The sequence below is a fragment of the Tyto alba genome, unplaced genomic scaffold (genome assembly GCF_018691265.1).
Source record: "Tyto alba isolate M040663 unplaced genomic scaffold, T.alba_DEE_v4.0 Super-Scaffold_26, whole genome shotgun sequence".
NCBI lineage: Eukaryota > Metazoa > Chordata > Aves > Strigiformes > Tytonidae > Tyto > Tyto alba.
In genome coordinates this window covers 14,331,003-14,356,999 of record NW_024881300.1, presented here as the reverse complement: position 1 = coordinate 14,356,999, position 25,997 = coordinate 14,331,003, and the positions used below count along the sequence as shown (strand labels likewise).

Below are 25,997 nucleotides of genomic sequence, written 5' to 3'. Positions count from 1 at the left end.
ATTTCTTTATGGTGTATTTACAATATCATATCCAAGGATAGCAATATAGTGCTCTTCTACAATGCTAACCCTACATTTTCTTGCCACTTCAAAGACCAAAGACAATGTTTTCAACTCAAAAACTCACAAGAGTGAGCAAAAAGGAAAAGGAATGATTTGGTACCCTTTGTACTTCACCTACAATCAAAAATAGCTTCCTGGAAATCCAGTGGTCAGACAGAATAAAGCACCAGATGGTCATCATCTGGAGAAATTGGATCTGGGGATTCATCCAAGAACTGGGAACATCTTCCTGAACAGGCACACATATTTCTTGTTCAAATGCAATGGCTGTCAGGGTAAACATTGCCTTAGGAAACGCAATGCATTTTTTTTTTTTAAACTCTTTGTGCAAATTTTGTGGACAAAGTCACAAGGCAGTCCCAAGCACAAATGGTGATGGTAGAATTGAGAGCAGCCCTGCGGAAAAGGACTTGGGGGTAGTGGTGGATGGAAAACTGACTATGAACCAGGAATGTGCGCTCACAGCCCAGAAAGCCAACTGTGTCCTGGACTGCATCAAGAGAAGTGTGGCCAGCAGGTCAAGGGAAGGGATTGTCCCCCTCTACTCCACTCACATGAGAACCCACCTTGATTTCTGTGTCCAGCTCTGGGGCCCTCAACATAAAAAGGACATGGACCCACTTGAGCAGGTCCATGGGAGGCCACGAAGATGATGGGGGGCTGCAGCACCTCCCTTATGAGGACAAGCTGAGAGAGTTGGGATTGTTCAGCCTGGAGAAGAGAAGACTCTGGGGAGATGTTAAACTGGCCTCCCAGTGCTTTCCACTACAGGAAAGCTGGTGAGGGACTCCATCAGGGAGTGTAGGGATAGGATGAGGGGTAATGGTTTTAAACTGAAATAGGACAGATTTAGATTAGACATAAAGAATAAATTCTTCACTGTGAGGGTAGTGAGACACTGACACAGGTTGCCCAGAGAAGCTGTGGCTGCCCCCCTCCCTGGAAGGGTTCAAGGCCAGGCTATATGGGGCTTTGAAGAACCTGGTCTGGTGGAAGATGTCCCTGCCCATGGCAGGGGAGTTGGAGCTAGGTGATCTTTAAGGTCGTTTCCAGACCAAACCATTCTATGATTCTATGAATCTTGGTTTTGCTGGCCACTTGTAGCATCACTACCATCAATTTTAGTATTCAAATTAAAGGACTAAAAGGTCCATGGATCAAGTAATTTTTTAAATGTGTAAGCATGTGTAATTCTTGCACAAAACCAGTTTTAGAGATAACACAGAGAACAAAGGACAATATTCAATATATGTAAAACACACCATTCACAGTAAAACTGGATGCAGTGTGGAACTACAGACCAATGAAGAAAGTGCAAGGTATGGAGATATGGAGCATGTTAATGTAAAACATAAAAATGAGATAAACATAAAACATAAAAATGAGGAGGAAGAAGGAACCATCATTGTATCGGTCTGGGATGCAAGGGTCCTCCATCCCCATCCCTGTCTGAATCTGAAAACATCTGCCTGATAGCAAGTGTGACACCAGAGAAAAGGTAGACACTAGAAAACTTTTAACTGTACGTAACTTGTATAGGAGATCAATCCAGGTCAACTAATAATTGTTTGGTTAGACTGTTAAGGGTTTAAGTTAACAGTACATTCTTGGCTTTACATATACATTTTGTTTCTTTGGCCTAAATGGGCTCCACAAGCTGTAGTATAATAAACAGGTGGAGATTTCAAGCAACCTAGTCTGAAACCTGGATGCAACACACCGGTAACTGCTCACAGGCACAGTAGTTCAGTCAAACAAAAGATAATGTTGTCAAATATGCGTGAGCTCATGTTAAAGGAAATGGAGTTTGTGCTGAAAGGAGGCAATAGCATGTGGGGAGCAGAAGCAACCTGGGTAATGACCAGTCCAACAGAGCACCAAGCTCTGCTTAGGAGAGTTGGTTTTGACAGTTATTTAAAAAGCCATTACCACTCTATTCTTTGCTGAGTTTTCCCACTTCAACATTTAAATGATCTTTATATTTCTTAAATGAAAGCACTTTTTAAGCAAATCAAATCACTACAGATCTACAAGGAGAAAAAAGGTCATTCCATGTGCTGTGAGGTTTCTTGGATACACAACTATTGTATAATTCTGTTTAGCCTGCAAGCAGCAAAGTAGCAGTAACCACTGGGTCACTAGCTTTACTGTGAAACAGTACAACATGGTCTTTGTTGAGCTCTTCTTGGAGTGAGTCATTGTGATTCACTGAAAGACTGTTCCGTGTGATGGGGCTGTTGTCTCCTGTGTCTTATGCAGGGCGGAGGGAGAGAAAATAGAAACGGTACCTTTGGACATGTAAAAAGAACATAGCAGTGAATTCTGAAGTTAGTACTAAGTCTTGAAATTAACAGCTAATTAGCAAATGCTAAATGTTTGATCAAACACATTCCCTTTCAAAATTAAGAGAAATGTTATTTTCTCCAACATGCTGCAACTCATACACGTTGCTTGCAGTGAAAGTATGAAAACAGCCCAGGAGGTTAAGGGAGAGTGTTTTGGTTAGTTGGCTATTTTTGCTTCGGTGCAGCCAAAATACAGCTTGTATCATGAAATTAAGCCTAGACAGCCAGAAGGCCTCTTTGCGTGACTTTTGAGGTTACATTATTTGTTTTGATATGTTGGGGGGAGAGAAGGAAGAATGGGAGGCCAAGTACCCAAATGCTCTTGTAAATGTAGGTATAAACCTGTAAAAGTACAAGGGAATCAGATCCCAGAACTATGACTTTTCAGTATTTTAGGCTGTTGTTTTTAAAAGAAGATCGTGTTCATAAACAGAACCAGAGAATACCCTGGAGGGTCAGTCCTGTATTTGATTCCAAACATTATATTGTCTCAGACTTCCCCTTTTCTGGCCTCTCCTGTTATCCCATTGAATTCATTAAAAGGTTGTGGCTACCGGCCAAAAGAAATGGTTAATGCATCCCAGAGCCCATATTCTTTGAAATATTTTCTGAGACAGGAATTTATAGCATTGCTATAATAAAACTCAGATTTCAACATTAAAGTGTAAGTCTGTGTACTTGCCACACATACCAGAATTATACAGAAAATTTGAACCATGAAACCCTGAGGAAATTGGGAAAATATGCAGTAACTTCTAGAAAGAGGCCATTAGGACTTGGTTACACCTTTGAGAACAACCTTAAGCTAGGGATAAATCACATACAACGTTACACAGGTAGCAGCAATGGACCTAAAAGAAATGCCATTAAATCACAAATACTTTGGTTTTGGCATACTGAAGTATAGAAATTTTAGACTGGTCTAGAGCAGTTACTACCTTCAATAAGAAAAGATGGGATTGAGTCCTGACTCCACCCTCACTTTGCCCCTTCATGCCTCTGCCCAGCTCTGAGAAGGTTAGATTTTGCTTTGATGTAGACATTTAATGTGTTCTAGTCTATTCTTTTTTATATTATGCTTGTTATTATGTATTCAAAGGTTATTAAATATGTGATTTCCATCCCAAAAGAGTACATATTAATCTTCTGCAGAAATTACAAAGTATTGCTTTTATAGACAAGAAATTGTATAGCTTTTTTCTGTAAAGGAATAGAAGTATAGACTTTGCCTGAAACCTTGGAACAAACCTTCATTTACAAGACATGGGAATCATTTTTATTCCACTACATGAATTCAGTGAGCTGCCACAGGCCAGTCATAATCTGTTATTGTTTCCCTGCAACCTTGTACTATTAATTTTTCTTTTTAATGAACTGTCCAGTCTAGTTTAGCTATGGGAACTATGATGGAGCTGCAATATAAATGGTTTATGTCATGCCTTTGTCAAAAGGCTTTCCCCTACAGCACTAGAATGTAATTGAAAAGCCATTTTAAAATAAAGTAACTGAATGGTTGCAAATGCAGGTTGTCAGGAATAAAGTAGGAAAATCCTTTGGATTACATTAGATTTTGCCAATCATAACTTGTGTGACTTTATTAGTGTTTGTACAGATTAATAAAGCCGCATAAATTGCATATGTTTGCATGGTTAAATTAGCAAGTATTTTTGAAAGTTCCTGAAGCCATTTTTAGGAAGTTTTTCTTCAACCATGATTAACAATGCAGTAATTGGTTTGGTTTAATGCCTCAAAATAATTAAATACACTAAATTTTGTTTTATTTTATAGCATACAGGTTATGTCTATGTTTGAGACAGCAAATTAGCTTCTGAGTAGAATTCAAGACAGTTTTTGTTGCATATGAAACTTTGAATGGCTGAGTACACAATAATCTTTTTATATATAATATATCTGTGCAAGACAAAATTTAGTTTTCTCTTATGTTTATTTTTTATAGCCCCAGATCTGTGTGTTTGTTCTTGGAGTCATGATGGTGTGTGTTTTAATATATGCTGCTATATTATTATTATTATTATTATTATTATTATTATTATTATTATTATTATTATTATTATTATTATTATTATTATTATTATTATTATTATTATTATTAAAAGCCCAAATAGAGCAACTAGAGAGAGCATTTAAAGTTAAAGCTGCCAACAATAAATTTCTCAATAAATTTCCATCAAAGTTGTTTCTGAAAGACTTTGATTTAGCTTTTGGTTCACACTTCTCACCTTTAAAATAATTATGGAAATTTTGCCAGAAATTAATTTTATCAGAAAGCATATTTCACAACTAAATACAAAATATTTGAAGTTGGTTTGACTCACAAGCAATTGGATTTTTGGTGAGTTTTTTAGTCAGTTTATTAACCTTTTAATGCCTTTTTCTCCTCTTACGGCCAGTCTCTGCAGTTTGTGCAGTACAGTCTCACCTTTGCTTAGACAAATCTCATACCTTGATGGAACCTCAGCAGTTTCCTGTGACAGCCCAGTCAGCCTTCTCCAGGCCACAGGGCAGAACACACGGCCACTCAAATACAGCTGGGATTTCCCAGAAAGCTGGGAAGATGCAGAGATGAGAATTTGATTACTCGGTTGTTTCAGCATTTGAGCTGAAACAAACATTTTGTCACTGAGACCTGAATTTCAGTTCAGGTACAAGTTAGTTGTTTCCAACAACAACTTACGCATTTCAAAAAAGTCAAGATTTTTTCAAGGGAACAGTACTTCATAGAAATATTTTGCTATTAAAAAGCAGATAGGAAAATCTAAAATGTCCATATTATGAAGTATTGAGACTATAAGAGGTAGGACAGTGTGAACATATTTCCCCACTTGATGTCTTTTAGAGGTCTTTGAAATTTATAAAAAAAAAAAATAATTATTCTTCTCTGATATCTGTTTGACCAGGATACATGTCTTATAATTATTCTAACAATATTTCCAAAGGTGTTTTAGCTCAGGCAAGTCTTGAAGAGCACCAACAAAGCAGAAGTAACAAATTCAGACTCCATCTTGTTACACAGACTATGTGAAATGAGACTGACACAAACAGATTACTCTTCCCAACATTTCACTTTCAGGCCTTACTTTAAGAAGAATCTAAGGAGTTGATGTATTTTGGAGCATCATCCTACTAAAATCAAAGCTTTTGACCTCATATATGAGCCTATTTCATTTAGACTACTAATATCCATCCAAAAATATATGTAATAAGTTAATCCTATAGATATACTAGGTGTTTGTTCTGTATTGTAGTTGCGTGGGTTGAAGTTGAGAATTCAAAAATTCAGGTCTTAAAACCTACAGAAATGGCTACTTGCATAGAAGCGAAGTGAGACATGTAATACAGGATAAAGAAGGCAATTGGAGATGTAACACTTTCTGTTCAGATATGTTGGCCTCATTAAACATGCTAGCACTGTAATAAGACAGGATGATTCTAAGTAACTGAAAATGAATCTTCTCTCCACATACCATTTTTGTAGAAACAAAACTCTACAGCAATTTCTTTTAAAGATCTACTTTGTATGTCAGGAATATCATCTTTTTGCCATTACAGTCTAGGCTTACTATGTGAGAATTAGAAACAAATAATTAAAAGGATGTTAGATATAAAAGAGGCAAAGTATACATTATACAACACTGATTTGTGTATTCCATAAGTGAACCCAAGTTTATCACCCAATATGAGAGGGATTTTTAAATATGGCAGTATTCTCTTTTGTGGGTCCAATGGACAATTTATTCATATATAATGCTTTTCAGAGTAATATAATGGAGAAGAAATTTATCTGTTGTGCCTACCATCACTCCCTCTAGAACTTCAGTATAGAAAATCCAAGCAGAATAGGAAGCAAATCTCTAGTCAGGATACTCCCACTTAATGAAGCTACTGGCCATCTTCCAGTGTGACTGAGTAAGCAAGCCTATGCTAGAGCTCCAAATGAGCTCAGTAATGCCTTTTTGTCTGCCCTGTTGTTCTTTGTTCTGTTAACAACAGCAAAACATGAATATTTTACCTTCTCAACTGTTTGTTTATCTAGACACTGTAACAGGAAATTTGCATTCCTGAACAGGCACAGCTGGAAACAATTTAAGAAAGATTCTTCAAAAGATGAGAACAGAATTTAAGAAGCATATGGATGCCCCGGTTTACATGATAATCAACAAAAGCAGTTCTTGTTCCTCCTCTTTTGCAGGGAGGTACTTCACACTCCAAACAGAGGGAACATCCCACAGTCACTCTGCAGGAAGCTTTCTTTCAGAAATTATTTGCTTGAACTCTGAAATGTAAAAAAGTCTACAAAAATAGACGCACCGGTTTCTCAAATAAGACATGAAAAAATCTTGAGTAGTGAGCCAATTTGTTAAATTCACTTATCTCATATACTCGTGAGAGTCATGGGCCTAAAGTTTTCCTTTAAGGTAATTCCTCACAGTTGTTAATTTGTAAAAATTAAACCTACTTTGAAGTGTAGCTCTGAAGTCAAGCACAAGAAGAGTACAAAGAGGCCTAAACTAAACCTTGAACTGAGATATAAGAAAATGCAAGAAGAGGCAAGCTGAAATAGTGGTGAGAAAATTCACATAACTGCATAGAGGAGAAACACAGAGAAATTGAACACATAGCTAATTTAAGATATTTTTGATACGTCTTCTTGATACCCATATATGAATTTGAAACCTAGTGAGGAAGCCTTCAGTCAGACCAAACTCTCTTTAACTTCATTCTATTGAAAAGCTGTATCTGAAAAAGAACTGAGCAGAGTTTGCAAAATTTGGCCCTTGTGTTTAGTGACAGGATAAGAATCTCACATGCTTAGCTACAGCTCTTGCTGAGATGCAAAGGAGCTTACATATTTCCCACCTAAATTAAATTCCATGCTGTTGATATCTCTGTCAAACACACTGTTTCAGCCTGATACTAACTGCTACAGTCTACCTTAACAAGTCAGTGGATACTATAAACACATATCCTATATAGCTGCTCACAAAGATGTTTAAGTATATGGTCCATTTGGCTGCCAGAAATAAGATTATCATCATTCAAGGACATTTCCACAGAAATTAAGCATCTGTCAAGCAGGACTTGAGTGCACTGAATGTAAAATCTGTGAATGAGTCAGCTAGACAAAGAGCTTTAATATCCTGGCTTTGTACTCTTTATCCTAGACAATTCAGATGGGATCATGCCTTTGATTCTGTAAAAATTATAGTATTTACATATTTATTATCTACTACATTTAATCTGCTTCTGTGTTAATTTTAAAAAAGCATGGATACTCCTGCAAGTGGACAATTCTCACCTCTGTGGAATCACTGGTTTCAGTAATAGCTTGACTGAAAGTCACAGAGAATATGAAAAATTAAAGGCATCAGAGCAACAGATACAACTATTTTGAGGTCTAGGGTGTCCCATATTGCTCTATTTCCACATTTTCCACAGCCACCTTCTCTGAAGCCTAAGGGTCACCACTACATTCTTTTTCTAACCCAAGTCTGAGCAGTTATATTAAGCCCAGTGGTATTGTACAAAATATTAGAGAAATAAACCAAATATGGAACTAATCACTCACTCATGTAGGCCTAGAATAAGAAAAGTATGAATCTTTTTGACTGATAAAATCAAGTTGGAAACCTAAATACTACAAATTTTCTTACATTTCTATTCTTCAATGCTACACTGCTGTGAGTTTTCAAGAGGTTCTCTGATGTTTAAAAGAAAGAATTAAACAAATGTTATCCAAAAAATGTACCTTATCAAACCGTGCTTTACAGACATAGAAGGATGGTCAGTGTCCTACAGCATCAGCTCTCCTGAGTGATAATCAAGACCAATGGTTAAACTCTATGATACATGAGAAAAAATGGCTGACAGCACACATTAGGAGAGGGATTAATCATTGAAGAAATTTTCCCTATATTGTACAAATATTATAGACTCTGTAGAAACAAGAGACTAACTATGCATATCTGACATCACTCAGAAGATTGTATGTTTGGATGTAGTACTTACCTTCACCCACTGGAATCTTGTCAACGTATGTAGCATATTCCACACATTTGAAATGTCACTTAATGAGACTGTGATGTCAATGCAGATGTAAGCTTTCTGCTGCCACTTATCCAGTACTTCAGCTCTGGCTGCAAAGAATGAAAAAGTTCATTTGAAATTCAATGAAACGTTGGTACCATAATAAAAGAACATTAAAGTTTAGTCTATGAACAATCAAAGTAGCCTAAAGAGAGTTTAAAGACTAACAATTAAATAATAATTCCAAGGAGAAAAATAATAAACAGCTTTTACCTTAACAGACTTACTATTGCAAGAAAGTTCCCATAAATAAAATGTTGGAGGCCATATCAAAATTCCTTCACATATTTTCATTATCTCCTGAAAAAACAGAGTTCTATGGAAAAATCTGTTCTGGGAACATTATCCAATACAAGACACACTGTAGGAAAAAAAGTAACAGCTGCAGATACCACGAGCCAACAAGATGTGCTTTGAATATTTCTAAGTGCTGTAAAGGCATATTAGAAAATTAGTATTTTTACCATTACGATGGAGAAGGCAGTAGGTTATTTTAGTAAGTAGAACTACCACTACTGTAGGGAAACGATATCTAGGATTAAACATTTGAAATAAGCAAATGAGCAAGAGGTGCCTCTGCCTGTAAAATGTTCACCTATAGTTGTTTCAGTAGTTAAAATTCTTTCATAAATGGGATAGTGAGTTGAGACAGTCTGTATAAAGGGTGTAGAAACAAAAAGAAACCATTTTAATAATTTCTTATGAGGTGAGGTGAATCTTTTCTTGAATTGCAATTAGTAAGTTAAGAATGCTCACAGCTTCACAGAACAGTCCCTCATCATCTTGTGTGCTTCTGACATGTTCCCACACAAGTAAAAAATACGGCTAATGTGATTGAACACAAAAGAAATACTCAGTGTGATCTATTGCTCTGTACTGATGTAGAAACCATATTTCTGATGCTTACTTGATACCCTGATAGACTCTTAAAGGGATACTAAATGAATCCTAGGACTAGGATTCATTCCAGTCAAGGAAATCTCAAAATAGATTACACAATACTATCAAATTACTGCAAATTTCTAGGAAGAATTATTGTGAAATAGCCTCTGAAATTTGGGTTCATACAACAAAATCAGTAATTTTCTGAAGTATTTAACTCTTAAATCTGACTCATCTATATTAATCCTCCACTTTATACCTGTTCATACTTGTTAAAGCAATCAAGTTTTAATTGCACAAAGTGTTGAGGGGAAATTAATAGGAATTGTCTGAATATTACATATTCAGTATTGCAATATTACACAAACATATTTCACACTTACTCCATCAAATGAATAAATAAAGTCATGTGGTTTCTACTGTCAATTGTAACTGCAGATATGTTGAATCACTTTTAAAAATGTGTGATAAAAATCACATTCCTAGAAAGTAAATTTTGTTAAGGGAAGCTCTATGAAGTAAAGTATGCTTTGTGTGATGACAAAGACACTAATATATAAAGCACTTGGTTTATAAAAGTACTCTACACTCGCAACATATTTATGCTAGTTGCTATGAAGCACATATGGCATTTTAAAATACACTCATTCTGCAAACAATTTTTTTTCATAGAGGACATTTTTGAACTAATTCACAATTCATATGAATGAATGAAAATAAAGACTAAAACTGAATAAACACTCTCATTTTGATAATTTGTTCAATATCTTTGCAGATGACAACATCTTTAAAGATGACTGCAGCTCAAGATTCCTTTTTATCCAAGACGTTTGAAGTTGCTTAGATAAGTATTTCTCAAAATATCCTCTTACATATCCCCATGGTCTAATTTTTTTGAGATCTGTTTTTGCTTTTAAAAGCAGCAAATAGTTGATAACAGATACTGAGTTCTCAACCTGACCTGCTACACTGTTAAGCTTTTTCCTGTACATGTACCTGACCACCAGTGAAGTGCCCATGTACGTAATAATTTAAGCGTCAAGTACAGGCTCCATTTTCCAGTCACACTGCATTTAGACAGACATCAGAGATTACAAATCAATATTTTTTGCAGCACTAATCATTATTTGAAGCAAATAAATCTTCATATTAACGTCTAACAAGGAGAAACTCCTCCAGATACCAATTTTAATGAAAAACGATTTAAGACCACTGAATGATTTCCATCATTACTATAGTACAAGAAATAGTTTAGCTGATTAATTGATACATAAGTATCAGATAGTACTTTTACTGCATATTAGGTTTATATTTTCTTATTTTCTGCTGCAGTTGAATATGGCTTCAATAGTAAGGTTCTACTAATTCTATAACCTTTACAAAAGGGAGAAAAGTCAAAAGAAAAACAACTGCTGCATTTACAGAAGGCTGTTTCAAAGTCCAATTATAATTACAAGAAAACTCAAAAAAACATCCATTAAACAGTTCCAATGCTCCAAATAGATTTAACACAGTGGCACTTTAAATGAAATCTCCTAACAAGATTTTTTTTTTTTTTTTGTAAAATAAGCCATGGCTTCAGAATCGGTTTATATAAAGTGACAACTCAAACAATTTTGAAATGTTTCTAGTTAGAAGGGAAAAAAAAACCCAAACCTATTGTCACTATGGTAATTATTTCACAATGCCTGATGTTAAATGGGCAGTCCTGTGGCCTAAGAAGCAGCTGAATCCTGCATTGTCCTTGCATGATAAAAAGATTTGAAAGTCTGAAAAGCAGAGGAACCGAATCTCACAGCTTCTTAGACCTCGCTCTGAAAGGGCCATTGTAACATCATCATAAATCCTGGGCTCCCCAGGCACTTGACAACTAAAGCACTGGACAATAGAATTCTTGTGTTGAACAAAACACTCCTTGTCTGCCAAAGGGCTTATCTGCTTCATTTACAAATGTCTTTCATTGTACCAAAATAATTCCCTATTAGAAAAACTATTAGGAACAGAACTCAATAAATACTCACAGCTTTGTAGTCTGTTTGGTAAAATGAATAAACTAATACAATCAAGGAGCAAGCAAAGTATGAGATTTAAATCAAGAAAGCCCCAAACAACCCCAAACCTCTGTTTATTTTTTTCTGCTAATTTTCCCTTTTCCTGATTGCGTGGAATTGCACTGAGTATACATTTGTCTCTACAAAGAAAGACCCAGATACATTATACTCACTAAAAAAGATAAAAAATATTAGAAATCTTCAAAGATCTCAGACTGGAGCAAAGTTGTATCTGATGTGCTTTTAAAGTTAAATATTTCCAGAAGAGCAATTATAGAAATAAACTTGGGAACATATTTGAGACTTTAATGAAATAGAGACAAAATACAATCATAAAAGGACTTAAACTGTGGATTTATAACTGCATATGTTTAGGTCCTTATTACGGATAGATACAAAGGCATTAGGGATCAATTTCTGAAATTAAACAGTTGCCAGATTATTGCAACTTTTTTCAAGCCCAATGAAAATTCTGGCAGCTATTACAGAAATTAGTAAAATAAATTAAAATATTTCAAATACATATATATATAGGCAACTTCAAGTAGCATATCTAAGACAGTCAGAATTCCATTGCATGAGGTTTCCACATAAACAGTTATTTGATCAAAATCTACTAGGAAAGTGCTTGTGAAAAACAATTTACACCATACACAATTATTAAGGAAAACCCCTACCAATCTAAAGTATTCCTCAAGCAAACAGTACTGACTGTACTCAAAGTGCCAGAGTAATCTGTATGGCTGTATTAAAACCAGAAGAAGCTGAAACTTCTTAACTGAATTATCAATCATAATCTACTTACTCAAATCCAATATGGAAACAATGTTTTTACACAGCTCAGGAAAATAGGCTGAGTGGCTGAATGGTGTTTTTCCCCATGTCTAATTACTACAAGACTACAAAACATACAGGTATTTCTAACCTGCATATTAAATAATATTCAAGCGGGAAAATGAAACATTCAGAATGTGCACAATAAATAACAACAATATCATTAAAATGCAGAAAAGATTCTAACCATATTTAAAATAAACGTAACACAGGTTTAAGCTCACAATCACAAGACAGAATCCAAGATTTAGGAATGTGTGAGCTTTCCATGGTTCTACCATGAATTTGCAGTCTGACCCTGCTACACACCACTTAACCTTGGAACCATTTCTAGAAGTGAACAAAGGCACACTGTAAAACATTTCTCCTATGAAAAATGTACTAATCAGTATAAAAAACAGAGGAAAGAGGCCTGAATTCAAACCTCCCACATGCCAGCTGAGTATCTCTACTGTTTGGGTGCAGAGCTTCACCATTTTTTCTCTCACCTTCTCTCCTCAGTGAATAATTAACTGTTCTAAAGATATAGGTATAAGTTCTGATTTAACATAAAATTTAAACTTGATTTCTCGTATGCCATTTTTTGATATTTGCTATTCTATGCTATGCATCGCCCAAATTCTCCTCCCTCTTGAAGCTGTATCATCTGTATAAATATAATTTGCATAAAGTTATTCTGATCATTTAGGCAATTCACAATTCAGGAATATGTCTTCAACAAAATCTGTTTCCTGCCAGCTCTCATGGTTTTATTCTAGTTCCTACTATATGCCACACAATCACACCATATTTTTATATAGTCAGCAGTCTCTGTTTATGTATAAAAAAAAGTGGATCTTCACTGAAGTTTAAGTCTCTTAGTGCAAAACTGGCATTTAACCCTGCTGGAGAATATATATCTGGGTGCTTGACTAGGATGGTAGTGTCCTTGGCTATATATAAATTGCTCCTGCAAGCTATTATCTTAGCATCTAAATAAGCTTATGCTTGGAATCGCCTTCCAGGAGAATCTATCTTTTTTCCACTTAATACAGGCAGCTCGTCAAGTAGTATGAACCCCCACATGCAGCAACCAATATAGCATCCTAGAATAATTTAGGTAGGAAGAGACCTTTGGAGGTCATCTGGTCCAACTCCACCACTGAAAGCAGCACCAATTTCAAAGGTACTTTAGGCTATTAAGGCTGTCACTTCAGTAATGTCCATAGCTGAAATTAGCAGCATAACCAAGGTCTCTGTGTGGACATGAACACTTTAAGGGCTCACCATCTTATGCTGAAAGTTGGTCACATGAAAAGTAATAGAACAAAACAAAAGGCAAGAATTGCATCAGAAAGAATAAAAAGGCAATCTTGTATAATCTGTCTTATAAATAAATACGTATGCAATTACAGGGTCTATTGGCAGGTCAGGGCCAATGACTTTGATGACTGACCACATTTCAGGGCCTGGGGGATGCTTGCACTGCACTGTGTGTGCCCCTGAGCACCCAGAGCACCTGCAGCAGACCTAAGGTGTACCCCATGTTCAGCAGCAGTGATGGAGGAGCACACATTTCCTCTGTTATTGGCTTTCACCACCACAGTACTCGAACAGTTTAGATTGTATTTATTACCTCCTGGTTCTAAGTTAGGAAAGTGTTAATATCTGTATTCTACAGCACAGAGTTCAGTCCTGGAGGAGCTAAATTTTCATCTCATGATTTGCATAAGAAGCATGTCATAAAATGAGGCTTGAAAACAGATTTTGAACCAAATAATTGTACTGTCCTGTACCTTCCTCTGAAATGAAAGACATTGCCACCCACGGGGATGCGTTGATGAAGGCAAGACATGCAAGAAAGGTAGGACACACAAGAAAAGGACAAAACCCAAGAGCTGCAGAGAATGTTTCACACAAACAAGGTTCTGTTCAAAGCAGGCAAATGACCTGTTTCTCCTTCTCATGAACTATTCTGATTTTACTTTATGCTCTCTCCCAAAATATTTTCCCATGTTCCCATCCCTTCATCATGCTGTTGAGTGCTGACTAACATTCAGGAGGTTGTAATTCCACAAGCAGGAAATCAGTGAGACTGACTGCTTCCAAGTACTCTGTATTGAAAATTAGTTAGCCATCCTGAATACTAAGCTGTTAGACATGAAGGCCACGAATAGTGGCAGGAATTAACAAACTAGATCGCAGCATAGCTGTATGCTCTCAAGAGAGACAAAAATACATCTTAACGCTTTTCAGAATATTAACAGACTGCAAACTAAAGCCCAATCTCATCTGTCCAAAGCTAAATTAAATAGCACTAAGAGAAAAGGTTCATATGAGCTCACAAGGAACAAATTAGCTACCCTCAAAAAAGCTCTTTACAGATCACATGAGCACCCAGGCCCTGTGCCCACCCAATACAATACGACTTTATCAGTTTTTTCTTGCTTTTGGGTCACAAATGCCTGAAGGTAGATGATAGGCCCTTGAGGATAATGTCTGTATTAATTAGCTTCATGCTGCTCCAGTCCCATCCTATCCAGGTACTATGAATACAAGTAGATTGGGAGGCCTGAAGGCAGGTATGTTCTGTCATTTTAAATACCGTAAATCAAGCCCTCCATTTCAATGTTTCCAACTTCTCTGAGTTTCTTCTAAAAACTAAATTTGGAAGAAGAGGATCCACAGCAAGTAGATACATACTTCTTATACATACATGCCTATATAGATATATAGTCACATAAATAAATTTTAATAAAAATATTTTATACACCTTTTTCATGCATAAATAAATATTTCTGTGTACCACACTGTACATAATTTGAATTCCCTGAGTTTGGAAAAAGTCTTCATTTGTCCTCTAAAACCTTGACTTTTTATATTTACTGTCTAATGGATTAATTTATAGGTATGTTGAACCACCACCAGTAAAACGCTGATATATATTCTCTCTTGAATAAACATATTATACATACAAAGCATACCAAATCAGTTACTACCATCACAAGAGACATTCAGAATTGCTCTAAAGCCTTCTAAGTCATGCTGGAACTCAGCTTCCAGCAGTCACAGATGTCAAGGAATACTAGAGTGGGATCTTGTCATCACTGAAATATTTTTATGGCAAATTTTCCCTGCAGAGTTTTTTTCTTGTTTCCTCTGCTTTACATTTTTATATTCATACTTGTTGCTGATTTTCTTCTACTAAACACAAATGGCCAGATCCTTCCTCTAGAGCAAAGCTATAGCAAAGACTGTCTTCACTAGCATTTGGTCCTCTATTTATCTTATTTTTGTCTGTTGCCAGTTTCAATAGGCTGTTCTCTATTTCTTTCCTCTGGCTTTTTTCTGCTCTCTTTTATCAATCTCTTCTAGTGACCTGAAAAGAAAACCTAAAAATTGAGAGCCACTGAAGTATATGCTGAATGCCCCCATTAGTCAAGCTGTAGGGGACACTCAGTACAGAAAAAAAATTCAACTAACCTTTCAAAAAATCTTTGTATAAATGTCCAACAAAATCATCCTGCTGGTTCCAGATCCACTGAACACACCCAAGAAAGAATAATTCTGGGACATCAGAGATACCATAAAGGAGAATAGCTCAGAATTCATCCAAGAGGCTCAAGAGAGTTCTTTGGTCTTAGGGACATTTTTTCCTACCTTCTCACTTTTATTAATAAATAAAGAAAAGAGGAGCTGTTCAAAGTCACCACATAGATCTGACATTTCTGATTTTCTGTGTGCCTCATTCAATTCACTGAATATCTCTGTCATCCCAGGAAGATACATGATTCAATCTGGGAAGCCTATTGCAAACCCCGCAATGACTCTTCAAACATTTGTGAAGTTTTTTTGAAAAGTTTAATTCAGTCTTATTTCTGGTCTGAATATACCTCTTTCACTATTCCTCCCCATCCTCCTCCCAAACTCCCATGTCTATACCTAGGGAGGGTGGAAGGAAGGGAAAATGGATAGTAAGCTCATTTTAGGTCAACCAAAAGGCATTCAGTCTCTGTCTTTCCTAGGAGTCTTTTCCTCATTTCCTTTTGTATTTTCTCAAAGGACGCTACACAGTTGGCTTCTCAAGGAAGGCCAAGACAATGTCAAACACATTAATTTGTCCATGAAACAGTCTTTAAGTGTTGACAAAAGAAAGCTTAAAAAATTAAGACAGACAAGCTAAACTTTAGTGAGTCCAAAAACAAGCCTCTTTAAATGATACATTTCAGTTTTCAGGACTGAATAATATGGACCAACTGATGTTTTGGTACTATCCTCAACAGCATATGATTTTTAAGAAATGGTAGAGACACAGCAAAATATCAATGAGTAGATATAGAACATGGAAGATGTGAAAGCACTAAGAGTGTTTCATGATGCCCAGTGTGCAGTTTCTACTCAAACTAATACAGCTTTCCAGAATTTCAGCAATGTTTACCTCAAGAACAATGTGATTTTCCACCACCTAACATTTCATTAAATTCCACTTTAGAAATTACAATATACTTCTATTTTTATGGAGTTATTTTGTTATTTGGTAGCATGCCTACATATCTGTTCTCGAAAGTTGAAACATAAACACAGAACTATATTTCAGTTGCATCATGTAGTGAAGCACTTGTAACACTGAAGTTCACAGCCAAAATTAACCAGAATATTCAACAATATTAATATTTAACGTTTGCCTGCTATTCATTATGCCTCCCAAATACCACCGAGACTTTAATTTTCTGTAGTGCAATTATTATAAGCTATGAGCAAGTGCATTATGAGGTTTCTTCAAAACAATGATAGTGAAATACAAATATGCATAACTAAACAATAACAGAGTGAGTGCTCTGCATATTCAGGAAAACTGTGTAATTAGGAAAGAATTCCTACTGATATCAATGGGAGTTTTGCCTGATGGAGGTAGTCCTAGGTGCTATAAAGGTATATGCTTTAAATAACAATAAATGAGCTCTGGAGTACTATACCATTAGCAATCATCTAGTAAACTCCTATTCAATCATCCATGAAGATATATTAAGGACAATAAAAAAGTAAAACAAGAAACACAAACAAACAAACACACAAATCCTATCTGGTTGAAAGTTGAGAACTTATCTCCATCATTTTAAATTATTTCAGAAATGCAGCTATTCTCTAACTTTCAGTTGCTTTTTGGGGACTCATCCAGGAGTGCCCAGTGTTAACATATCTAGTCAAAAAGGAAGACTGCATATGGAAATAATCTAATGCCTAATAAAAATCAAAGATAACTTCATCATAATGAAAGAAGTTGTTTTGCCAACTGTGCAGAAATGTGACTCCCTAGCAAAAACATGGAAATGTCTATTTGCCAAAAACTTATCTAAAAATATAGAAATTGAATAATTTTCATACAGCAGTAATTTTTTTTCCTTTTCAACTGAATAGTACAAGGATGGAAGAATATTCCAGGCCATAACTTAAGTCTCCTGGGTGGCCTTGGGCAGATTTGCTGGGAGTATCTACACAGTATACTGCTGGCAGATGTGAGCTTTTTCCGCCCAAGTTCCAAGCCAAGTTGAAGCTGAATAAATGTGGTTAGCACAGCACACTGTGCCCAAACCACCAAGTCCTACAGCGAGCCGAGGCATATGAGCTTGTGATCAGACCTGCTAATTCAGATTTGGCACCGTGATAAACATGTTTGTGTAGCTCTGGTGGGCTGAGATTCCATCTGCCAACAATAGACTTTGTCAACATGCCCTCTGCTTCTCAGCTCCATCACTAAACTGGAGGTAACAATTAACGCCTGTATCTGAAAATTATATTGTGAAGGTAAGTTAATTTACTCTCACAATGAATGTTAAGATGTTCTAAAACTAGAATCATACAGCCGTGTAGTTATTACATAAGGGAGTAAACCTTTTTCCATATGTATGCCATGTAACTGAGCCAAAATAAGGTTATATACACACTTAATGCTCAATTTTGTGAGGTCTCCATTTGGATAATATAAATAGATACTCACATCTTTAGTATTATCTTCAGGTTCATAAGCCTTATGAGTATTTGACAACTCAAAATATTTAAACAAACCCGTTACTTTGCTTTCAGAAATGTCAACCTGAGTTATATGGAAACAATCACCTAATAAGTTTACCTAAGAGTGTGGACAACTTTGCTTCAACACCTTGCTGATTCTACAGTCAGCATTCACAGCAACAGTAATTATAATGTAGTCCTTTTTAACAGACAGCATTCTGATTGTTAAATTATGGCTGAACACTTCAGAAAACTCATTTGAGAAGTTTCAAATTACAATAATAAACTTCTCCACTCCCTTTTTAAAAAGAAACCTCATTATTCACTCTGTCAATCTCATGCAAAATGTTCACTGTTTTTACATTATTGTTTACTTATTACTGTAACTGTAGCACACAGAGAAAGAGGATGAGGAATAAATCACAGAAACTCCACAAAGTGTTGGATTTTTCCTTTCATATTTTGTATTTTATTCATGCGTTGGCTTTATGCTTTTATTTTTCAGGGCACAGTAACTTCCCCAGCCACATTTGAGAAAATAAACCTCAACAATCCCCCACATCAAGACAGTATATTTTTATGAGTGGTTACATAAATTATCTTCCAAAATACTTCATGAAGAAATATCTTGTGGTATTGAGAAATACACAACGCTGTAACTCAAAAGGTCAAGATTTCATGGTTCAAAACACTGCGCATCCATGACTATGGTACAATAGACTGAAACAAAAATGACCAAAATTTGCAAGTTTCAGAGCAAAATCCTGTGCTGCATCAAACAGATAAATTTAGATGACAGCAGGGAAGCCCACACATCTGCACAGCATCAGGGCAAAACACTTTCAAAATGCACTGTAAGGTTCCCCCACACACGCTCATCCTGGAGCACTGTGTAACTGAGTCAAGGCACAGTCACATGCTGCTGTCCTCTTGGTACACAATAAACCATTCATTTACCAAAGCTTGCATGGTGCAGGAATGACCTTTACAGCCTCTGGAAACAACATAAAACTGCAAAGCTGTACTTTGTGCTGCACAGATGTTAATATGTGCCTTAGAAACAGGAAGTAAAACTTCATATTATCAGAAATATGAAACACAGTTGGAAGTGGACTTGTGGAGCTGTGCTTTTTCCTTATAGATTTCTTTGTGACCTGAGCTTCCAGGACTAAAGTTACCTCATTCCAGCACAGAAACATTTCAATTAATTAATAATAATTGCAGGAAAGGATATATACAGGGAAGAAAAAAATAATCCAAAGCATCAAAGAGATTTAGGAGCATAAATTCTATCAAAAGTCTTAAATTCTTACATGATTAAATCATACTGACTTTGAAAAAAATTGTGTTCCTGTGCATTTGAAGATCTTCCCCCATAACAGCAAACTCAAACCTCATAGTCAAATGTAATAAGCCCACACGTGCAATGAAACTTAAGTGCAACTGTTCGGTACCTTTCAGCAAATGTCATTTATTTTCATTTTCAAAATCTGAGCCAGAATCCTGCTTATGCTTTAAAGACCATACTTTCCCAGAAACTATCCATGTAGGGAAGAGATTGCTATCTAAACTCTTGTATGTACAGGGTGAATGACTGTCTAAAGATACTTCAGGAATATGCCAAACTCAGGAGCAGTCTCAAGAGGCTCCATATTGCACCATATCTGCATTTAACATTTTGACACCTCTAGGAACAGACATGCCTGCTCTCCCATGGGAGGTCAGGGGCCTACAGGATCCCTGGTTTGCTAAACTCAGCTCTAAGTAGAACAGAGCAACTTGTAAAATAGAAAGAGAAGTTTAGCTGTGTTGAGAAAAAAAAAAAAAAAAAAAAAAAAAAAAAAAAGGGAGCCTTAAGAATGAAGCCAGCAAGCTTTGAAGAGCCAGCAGGCTCCCATGTTAGCCATATGCCTTCATATGTCTGTTCTGTGGGAGTGTTACAGCTCCTGCTGTTCCATTCTTCACTTTTTAAAGAAAATGTTACAAGGCCACAAGGACTCACAAACATTTGTTGACATTTCTTCTGGGTCAGCCTTAGGAGGCCTGAAAGAATTTAAACATATGGCAGTATTTAGTTGCATGAGGGAATGAGTTGTTTCAGAAAAAAAAGCAGTATTTAGTTGCAAAACAGTTTAATCTACCAGAAAGGTTTTAATTTTTTTGGCCAAAATTCAAACTTTCCTCATTATATTTTTCACATTATATTTTTAAAGCAACAGCAGCTTATCAGTTGAGCTGGTATTATGAAATATTTCACAATATTTTCTTCTGTCCTCCACACAAATAATACTTTGAGATCTGGGGTCCCAGATTAAACAGATTTGATGTGTGTTTAGATTTGAAAAGGGGAAAAAATAAGAAGAGATCAATTGACTACTGAAATGAAGATTATTTCCCAAACTTGTCAAAGGACACAGAACTGTTGCCATTTTGAACCACAAGATTACTTGAATTAGGTTCTCAACATGTTTCCATAGCAGTACATATGCATTTACAAAGCAGAAAAATGGGATTTTCAAAGCTTTATCTTGTTATTCAGATTATATTGTTCTAAATCAGTTGGTAGTAAACACACAATAGCTCCCTTGCTGACATTCTTTTTATCTTGCCATTAAAAAACTCACAACATTGCATAAGGAGATCTGAGCTGAGGTTTGTCTCAAGCCATGAATAAAGGGCAGCACAATGTTAAACTTACTCAAAAACACACTGGGAACACAGCTATACTGACCAAGCTGCAGCATCAGGTGCAGACCATAGCAACCTACTGCACAAGTGACAGCAAAAGCCCTGTGCAGACTGTTTTTTCTTCAGTGTTTATTTCCTTCAATATTACATCACACTAACAAAGGAGCTCCACCACTCTTTTCACTTGCATGATATTAAATAGGCCACAATCCTCTCTATTATACAATTAATAGTATTTAAAATAAGTACTTTAAGCAGTTGAAATGGAAGGTCTTGCATGGAAAACAAGGATGCAAGAGCCATTCTCTGTTAAAAATATTTTTAGTTTTTCCAAACTGTACATCAGACATTTTTAGAAAGGTAGACCTGATCCAGAAATTATGCTTTCCTAAAATGTTTTGTTAACGAATATCTAATCTAACACATTAACTAATACGAACGAGAAGTTGTCAAACAAGCTACCAGTTCTTGCAAGCAGCCACAGACACGAGGAGTACTTGTGTGTGTCCTTGCACCTGTCCTTCCCTGCCCGGCCGAGGCAGAGCCATGGCCTGCACCAGGCAAGGACAGGAGATTAGGAGAGGGCTGGCTGGAGGGCACTAGGGGTGGAAAAGTGTTTGTCCCAGCAGATACTCCGTTAAAAGCTAACATAAAGAATAAGGAGACCATGGACTTTAGTAGGATTTCTGTGCAAGCAAGCATGCTGCAGAATTTTGAAACAATGCTCCTGTTTAGCAAAACCCTCTGGTTTTGAACAACATTTTGAAGCCTAAGAAGGAGCCCAAGATTATTTTGGCAAAAATAGTTGTAAGAAATTAATTTATGAATGACGGAGATAGATAAAGAAGTTTTATAGAAATTATAAAGGAAAAGCAAAATTATCTAGTTTGAACAAGTATCTTGCATAAATAAATAAAACATCTGGATGAGGAAGTTTAAAAGATACAGGTAGTACACTTTTTGTATGTACTTCCTTGGAGTTTATTATCTGGCAGCAGACAGGGTTAGGTGCATTATCTGTGTTGTTAGCCAGAAGAATGAAAGTTGCTTATATGTGTTATTTTAACCCAGATATAGAGTGAAAAGCATCAAACATTCTGAAATTTAAAATGAGTCAGAGGACAAAATTTTGTCATTACAAATTGTGTGGACATATAAATGATGTGAACAAAATTTCAAGGTGAAGTTACTTTAACTTTCATACTCTAGGCAAAACTATCACCCAAACTGGATTAGAGAGATAATTATCCAAAATGTTGTGGACTTTGCAGTCCCTAAGAAACAGAACATGTTACATGTCCTAAAGCTTTGCAAAAAAAGTTTTTACAAATTTGCTAAAATTAATTTGACATTTCCCAAAAGTTACCCACCAACATTTAACCTGCATCTAAAATTGCTTTCTATTCTAAACTGTTCGGTAATAAACTGCATGAGGCATTCTGATATTAACGGAAGGTAAAAGCTGAGTTTCAGAATCTAGATATCAGCACTGACCTCAACCAGGCAAACAAAGATTACTACGAGTAAGAACCGATAACTTCAGAGGAAACAGTAAATCAACCAACTACTGATTATTAGTCACCATGTAACAAATCCTGGTGATTTAGGGATGTGAAGATCGGTGCTCAAAAGCTGAATTTGGCCATGATGGAAGGTCCAGAATGCACATAAGACAAGTTGCACAGTATGAAGAAACTAGTGTCCTCAATGGAAATCAGCTGCAAAAATTTTAGTCAGATGCACATTTCATGCTGGAAGTAAAAATTAGTAGTTGAAAACAAATAGTCCAATACAGTAGCACCCAACCTTGCAGATGAATTCAAAGCTTAAAATATGTGAGTCAGGCAGATCAAAAGATATATCAGCAGCACAGGAAAAATAACAAAACAATTAATAAAAGAGACGGTATGACTCACTCAAATGTCAGTAAGAAAATGGCACCAGAAAGCTGAAGCTATCAGCTTGGAACAATAACTAAAAGTTAAAAATAATTTTTTATGTATTCAAAGAGTGGCAGGAAGACTTAACTGCAAACTTTTTGCTGCCTTCAATGGCAAGACTGTAAAGCAATTACAGTTGGGAATTGTAAAGAATTTTTTATAATGAAATTTATATACAAGTACTTGGCATTAAAGTATTATTTTTGCCAACATTATGATAGAAGGCAAGATACACAAGTCCATTTTTATCTTGGATTAAGGAAAACAGTGGAAATACTTCAAGTACGCCAGTGTGAGAAAAAAAAGATGTTAGATTCTTGAGTCTACAAATCAAAAACATTTTTCAAGAAAAAAAAAAAAAAAAGATGTATTCATTTATTCATTTCTGGGTCTGGACAGAATATAAACAAGGGTAAAAATAACAGTATGCAGTGTGGAACAGCAAGGCTGTATTGAGTGGAGGGATCCTACAGGAGTGACAGTTTCTTGTAGGATGCCAGTGGTCAGCTAAGGGCTTTCTCAAATGTTCAGGTTCAGAGCAGTGTGCAGCACGACGCCCGGGCGAGCAGGCTGCTGCAGGGAGCCAGGGAAACTGCTCGACACTGGCACAACAGTCTGCTTTGTGCTGTACCGCAGGACCACCGCTATTTATCACGGGTCTCACTATTACAAGCCTTTGTCTTATGATGATGAGCAATTGTGCTTTGGACTCTGGGATACAACTTTAACTATCAGTTGTACTGAGAAGAACCTAATTCCATTTATCTGAAAGCAGAGAAGAGTTTGTTCCTGAATTTAGCTACTCACTGCTAATTCATTCCTCTTCTACATGATAAGAAATTGAAGATACTCTGATACACCAGTAAGCAATTATAAAAGCTATGCAAATATTGCCAAAATATCCATATTCATTTCATATTAAATCTTTTTGATCAGATTCACACATTTTCTGATTCTATTTCTGCAGATATTTCCCTGAATTCAGATTATCAAGCATGTTTGCTGGAACAACATATTTTAAGTAACTATTCACAGCAGATTTTCAACTTGTAATTGTTAATATTCATGTCAGAAACGTAACTCAAAAAACTACACTTACTAATTTAGGAAACTGAAGGTTGTGACATAACTTATACAGCCCATCAACACAGCTCAAAATGTATCAAACCGCTCACAAAAATTACCAGTATAAATTATGATTAAGCTAACAATGCATGCTAGTGACCTTGTGCATGTGGTCTACTGAGATGAGGAAAGCTGATGACATACACAGGTGTTTGCTGACTATTTTGCTGAAATTAACTAATCTTCAATTAATATATTAGTATGTAACTATTGCATGAACATACTGCAAATGGAAAAGCAAGATGACCCTCATTTAATAAATTCTTTGTTACAAATTAACTATTCTCATATTGAAAAAAAAACACTTTATAATCTCAACTATATATACACAAAATGTTTCTATGTTATATGGATTCATAATATCATAATAATTTATTAAAATATACAATTCTAGAATAAACAGCTGAAAATTAAGTTGATGTGGTTTAATATTGTCCTTTGTAGACTTGATGTAACTCCAGCTGAAGTAAATGCAAGCCAGTTAAAGAAATGCTTTTGGCAGCTACTTGTTCGTGCCTTAACATATTAGCCATTCTTTTGATGAAATCAATACTTACTAATGATTTTTTTTCACTTTTAAAACACTGCAACTGTTTTTAAAAGCCATCGAATGTATACTGCCTTTTGCACATATATGTAGACAAAAAAAGAAAAGACTTTCAAGTCCATAATTACAACACATCAATACATTTTCAACATCTACACTTCTGCATTATTCTTTGGTCAATATTTGTATTCCTTTGCCTGCTTGGCATGAGACACTGCTTCAGCTACTCGTAGAAACTCTCATCCAGCGAAGCCACCTGTAAGGCAGCATTTGCTCTTAATGCTTTGTTTTCTTAATATAAAACATTCAGCTGAACATGCTTCCACACTCCATCATCATTAACACAAACATGATGAATCCAAAATCTCAGAAAGATTTGTACTGTATCGAGTCATATCTTTCATCTATATGAAGGGTTATGAAACATAAAAGGCCTAGCTAATATTAGATTGTTGTAAAGCTTCCTTAGCTGTCTGTTTTCAACAATTTGTAATAAATATCCCAAGATTTTTTTAAGACAAACTCTTGGTGACACACTATGTGCTAACTTCTGTTTCAACCTTTCATACCATGGCTGATATACATTGTGAGCCAGATACTGTAAAGATATATAGATATTGAGAAATGTCATAACAAAAAAAAAAAAAATAAAGCTCCATCGCACGTGATATTAAATGTTACATCCATTTTAATTTTAACTTATAAATGCTGAGGAAAAGAGAACACGTGACCATGATTTTATGGCAATTTAGGAGCATCTGTTAGCATTAACCATAATAAATACGTTTATCTGTGTCCAGTTGAATGCCCAACATACACTTCTGTTGTCAAATTTAAACAAACTACAGCCCAATTTTCATCAATAATTAGCTACAATTAGCAAACTTGATATGTGCCTCAATCAAAAACATCGCAAGTGAGCATTTGTTATTCCCATGATTTGGGCTGAAATACAGATTTGGTCAAGATACTTTCTGTTGATATGAAGCCTAATAAAATATATCAGCTCAAGCAACTATTATTTTTATTATACAACTATATATACGGCTCTTCTGCACTGAAACAACAAACATGATGAGAGCTATTCAGATGATATCTGATTTGTACTCAAAATTTAGTCCCACAAATTTAGGAAAAAGTAGATAAGCCAAGCACAAGTTCAACTCACTACTAGAGTTTTTAAGAGATCAAGCCATCCTGATGTATTACCTGTACTACTCTGTAATCCTGGTAAGATACTAGCAGAAGCTCAGTTTGATGCCTGTATTCATATATTAACCTTTTTACTGTCTTGCATTAAATACTAGCACCTTTTAATTAACAATTTCAGTTCAGATTTTTCTCGGGTAATTTTTGGCTGTAGGTAAAATATCCTGTAACTGCTATTTGTTTAACAAGTGCTAAGGATTAATCAGCTTCAGCTGGA

At 35.7% G+C, this 25,997-nt stretch overlaps 1 protein-coding gene across 5 annotated transcripts in view; it reads right to left on the bottom strand.

The window, feature by feature from the left end:
• The window catches only part of CDH11 (cadherin 11), an 83,187-nt gene that overhangs the window by 32,459 nt on the left and 24,731 nt on the right, over positions 1 to 25,997 (bottom strand). For 3 of the 5 annotated variants that reach the window (XM_032990656.2, XM_032990652.2, XM_032990654.2), the window contains one exon: positions 8,436 to 8,563. The gene's annotated coding sequence lies outside the window, so the exon portion shown is untranslated. Of the gene's footprint in view, positions 1 to 8,435; positions 8,564 to 8,726; positions 8,848 to 25,997 lie in introns of those variants that run through there. The other 2 variants (XM_032990655.2, XM_042797596.1) reach the window with 2 other exon arrangements.